General features: G+C 36.4%; 1 pseudogene; it reads right to left on the minus strand.

The window, feature by feature from the left end:
- Window positions 1-462: 462 nt before the first annotated feature.
- Window positions 463-556, minus strand: LOC115897119 (annotated as a pseudogene).
- Window positions 557-5,232: the final 4,676 nt, after the last annotated feature.

Raw genomic sequence — 5,232 nt, forward strand, 5'->3', positions numbered from 1 at the left:
TATGTGTCTTGGGGTTGCTTTTCTCGAGGAATATCTTTGTTGTGTTCTCTGTATTTCTTGAATTGAATGTTGGCCTGCCTTGCTAGGTTGGGGAAGTCCTCCTGGATAATATACTTAAAAATGTTTTCCAACCTGGTTCCGTTCTCCTTGTCACTTTCAGGTACACCAATCAAACATAGATGTGAACTTTTTACATAGTCCTATATTTCTTGGAGGCTTTGTTCATTTCTTCTCACTCTTTTTTTCTCTAATCTTGTCTTCTCACTTTATTTCATTAATTTAATCTTAAATCACTGATATCCTTTCTTCTACTTGATCGAATTGGCTATTGAAGCTTGTGTATGATTCACAAAGTTCTCGTGATGTGTTTTTCAGCTCCATCAGGTCATTTATGTTCTTCCCTACACTGGTTATTCCAGTTAACAATTTGTCTACCCTTTTCTCAAGATTTTTAGGTTCCTCAAAAATATGGGACGCTTCAAAAATTTGCACAGGAGCCATGCTAATCTTCTCTGTATCATTCAAATTTTAGTGTATGTACTGCTGAAGTGAGCACAAAGTCTAGCATTTTTTATTCTCACTATAGTGCTTGTCCACTGCACTAACAGTATGACTACATGTATTGATGAAAAATATATAGTAGTTCTAGAAGTACTCTCTACTGGAGGTACTCAGAGCTTTGTGAAAAGCTGTGTCTAACATAGGTATTGAAAATCAATTCACGCCAGGCACTATTGCTGATGACTGTAGTCCCAGCACTCTAGGAGGCTGAGGCTGGCAGATTGCTTAAACTCTAGGAGGCTGAGGCTGGCAGATTGCTTAAATCCAAGAGTTTGAGACCAACCTGGTCAGCATGGTGAACTCTTGTCTCTACAAAAAATACAAAAAAAAAAACAAAAAAAAAAAAAACAAAAGCAAGGCATGGTGGCATGTGCCTGTAGTCCCAGCTACTAGGGAGTCTGAGGTGGGAGGATCACTTGAGTCCAAGGAGGTTGAGGCTGCAGTGAGCTGAGATCATGCCACTGCTCTCCAGCCTAGGCACAAGAGTAAGACCCAATCTCAAAAAAATAAAAGAAAATAAATTCAAACACATGTGACTCATTTACTCCCAATCTACAGCAGTAGGTGGATTATGTAACACAAACTAACAGTCGCAAAAAATTTGCCTTTGATGACTTTACTGGATTTTTACCCTATGTCAAATCAATCCTCTTTTTTGGTTTAAATGGGATCTTAGAATCTTTTGCCTGCTTGTCTCCTCAGAATACATTTGTTTTGCCTGCATTCTTGTCATAATCTATAGAATTTAAATGGGACCTTTGTTCCCACTTCAGCAAGTCACCTGTGAGGCATCTAGCATATACCCTCCTGCTAGGTGCTGCCAGCCCAATATTGAATGAGACAGAAATTGTCTTTGCCTTTGTGCTGCTTACAGTCTAGCTTACCAGGAAAATGAGAAGACCCTGCTCTGTCAGCTCTGGGGCCCCATCTCCAGCGATTCGGGTTCAGTAGGTCTATTTTGGCCCAGGAATCTGAATTTTAACAGGCTTCCCAGGTGATTTTTATGCAAGTTGTCCAAAGACCATGCTTAAAGAAGCACATGTCCTACCACCTACTCAGACAGTTTTGGGGATATGTCTTAAGAGTCAAGGCATTTGTCTCAGTCTGCCCAAACAAAAATACCTTAAACAATAGAAATCTACTTTCTCACAGTTCTAGCAGCTGTAAGTCCAAGATCAAGGTGTTAGCAGGATTGCCTTCTGGTGAAGCTCCCTTTTTGGTTGGTAGATGGCTGCATTCTCTCTGTGTTCTCACATGGCAGAGAGAGAGAATGAGAGAAAGCCCATGGGAGTCTCTTCTTTTAAGGGCACCAATCCCAAAGGACCTGGGCTTCATTCACCCTCATGACTTCATGAAACCATAATTATCCCCCAAAGGCCCCATTTCCAAAAAGCATCATCATACCAGGGCTAGGGCTGCAGCATATGAATTTTTGGGGACACAAATCTGTCCATAGCAGCATCTTCAACAAGCCCACTCATTGTCCCTATGACCCTCATTGTTATAGAGCTTGCGGAATCCTGGACTACTGACACTCCAAAGAGTCATGACAGAATTAGAATCTACAGGCAGTTTAAGCCTGCTGCCTAAGATTTCTGATGTATTTCTTAAGTGAAATAATGGCTAATTTAAAAAAATAAAAACAATAGTTTCAAATTATGTAGCTTAGAGTAAAGGTAGCTATTAGATGACGTTACTGTAAACATACAAATACCCCATCCTTAATTGTGATGTCTTTATTGGAGAATTCTAAACAATAAACTTTCTTAAGGGATAGGTGTTCTGTGAATTCAAGCAATATCTTACATTGCATCGATGCACCCAACATCTCCGCAAATTGTTACGTAAATTCAACCATTCTGAATCAGTGTCAAGAAGTAAATACAATCACAGTAAAAGGGGTGCTACCTTGCTGTTCTACATCCCTCACCAAGGCCTTTTCCTTTCCTGAGAAGAGCAGTTAAATCTTCTGCCCAGCATTTAATCTTTACAGGTTGTGTGGAACATCACAAAAAAGGAAAAACACATTAAAATAATTTAGGAGTAACAGCAGAATGCTGTCAGTATTTCTGGATACCACACATTTCAGATTCTCTTGTATAACTGCCTTGGATCTTGGGGGAGAAAATCTTTCTTATAAGTGAAAACACACAAATATTTTGGCATCTTTATATTGAGACATCATATATCATAATGCAAGAGTGTGCAAGAGTGATTACCTTATTGGTCTCCAAGCTTTTTCTGGTTCAAGACCTCGGTTCACACCGACCCCCTGGCCCCTCATTCTGACTTTTTACCCTGTGTCTTTATTCTAATCATATTTTAAGTCAGTGCCACCCATTTGTTTCTACTGTCTTACTCAAAGTTTTCACAACTTGGTGATTGCTTTTTGGTTGGTTATTAATATATGGTCTGCATTTCCCTTTCAACTGCGAGCTTGTACTTCTGGCACACAGCAGGTGCTCAAGATATGCTTTGTTGAATGCAGGAATCCTGTGCACTGAGAGACAGTTGTGACAGATATAATATATAGGGCATAGGTTAAGAGATTTGTGTGCATTTTTGCTCAATTGTGTGTGTGTTTCTCTTTCAGAAATAGAATATGAAAAGATATTATTCCTTCCCATTAAGAACACCTGACAGGAGGTCACACTTCAATATAGTTGATATATCATGTTTAGAAAAATGCACTTGTTTTTAAATGGGATTTTCATTCTTATAGACTTCCTAGTGCTTACGAAAGAGAGAGAAGCTAATGGACTTGATCTTGCTGGGAGTGTTTTTTATTTTCTATATTTCTCTTCTTGATAAATAAAAGGGAAAGGTGTGGGTAATTACAGGCTATCGCAATATAATATTCCTGGTGGCCACCATATGAAAGAATCATAAGCATTTTTCATTCCTTTCAACCCAACTAATAGCAGGCAAGTTCACTGCAAGCCAAATCCTTTAATGCCCATAGAAAATATTTTAAAACTTACTGGTTCAAAATTATGCTGAATTATTTCTCCCTATTTGCCATATGAGAATTATATAATTTCATCTCAAAAAAGAAAACGAAAGAGAAAGTCAAACAGAACTGGTCCCAGATGATGGTATGAGTGTTTACAAATAAGCACACAATGACTTGAGGGCAGGCAATTACTTTTTGGGAAGCAAACAGAAAGAAATGTCAATGGTCCTTACAATTGAGGTGAACATACCCCTGTTTGTCTACCTTCATACGATTACTAAAAGCGCTCCTCTCATCCTCAAAATTGTTCTGCTTTAGACAAACTATATAATCACCTTATTTATGATTTAAGAACACCTGAAGCTTAACAATTTTAGAAATTTCAAAAGGTATCTAAATAGCAAAATATATCTCCTAGTGTTGGTTTTGTTTGTCATTTTTAAATATATTTGGAAAAAATAATTGTCCTAGAATTCAGAGAAACCACCTCAATTCTTTTCCCCCACATTTAACAGGAGTGGCATATTCTATGTTATAATAATGCATTCTATGGTAATCATAAAGAAAAATTTACAAAACTGGTTTAAACTATACAGCATTACAAACATACCAATAATGGCATATTTCAAGAAAACTAATAGAAAAGCAAACACAAAACTATCATCAATCTTAAATTGAATGTCCGCCTCAAAAGATAATTTGTTCTCAAAGCAGTGGGGAGATGTATTTTTTCTTTTAGTTCTCTATACTTTGAGTATCTCATATCTTTACCAAAGACATTAGTCCAAAATAAAGTATTTTGAAAGAATACCTACTGAATTTCAAACCAAGTACTGGCTTCCATCTATTAGGGACAACTTTAGAATAAGTCTCTGGAAAATAAGTGTCTCCTTGTGTAAGAGTATTTGAATAGAAGCAAAATAAATGCTCTGTCTCTGAAACATTTCAGTATTTTTCAGAGGAAACCCATTTCATGTCTATAATATCTCAGTGCAAATTTTACATAAAACACTATAGGAAAGTCTCCTCTTTCTAGCCATTTTTTGAACTCTAAATTTGAAGAAGAAAATGTTAAAATCACAAAAAGTCATAAATAATGTATGTGCATGCATTTTATCAATACAATGAAGTTTTTTGTGTCTTTAATGTATGGATAATTTTTAAAGCTTATCTTCTTTTTTTTTTTTTTTTTGGTTTATTACTTGAGAAAACAGAGGTATCAGCTATTTAAAATTGCTTTGAAAATGTGAAACTAGTCAGACACTGCGCACTGAAACAGTGATGAGTCACAGAATAACTATGAAAAACACTGAATTTCTTCTCAAGGGCCCTGGGTTCTGGTCTAGATTCTACCATAAACTAAATTTGTAGTCCTGTGTCATTCATTTTATATTTCTAAATACAAATTTCCTGATACATAGAAAGAAGCTACACATATTTCCCCTGCTTGTTTCACAGAGTTAACAGGATCAAATAAGAAAACACATGCATGTTATTATTCTCATTCTATTCCATATAAGGTGGACCTGAATAGTACCTTAATTGAGAAAATAAATGACTGTGAAATGCATGAGATTCAGAATCTGATTGGGCTTCCAAGGTTCTTGGCTTGCCAAGTATCTTACCTTTGCAAGTTATTTAACTTTATTAATTCTTTGTTAATGTGCAAAATGGGGATAATAACTTTATTAAATTTCTCATGCTTATGAGTTAATGCA

The sequence above is a fragment of the Rhinopithecus roxellana genome, chromosome 4 (assembly GCF_007565055.1).
Source record: "Rhinopithecus roxellana isolate Shanxi Qingling chromosome 4, ASM756505v1, whole genome shotgun sequence".
Lineage (NCBI taxonomy): Eukaryota > Metazoa > Chordata > Mammalia > Primates > Cercopithecidae > Rhinopithecus > Rhinopithecus roxellana.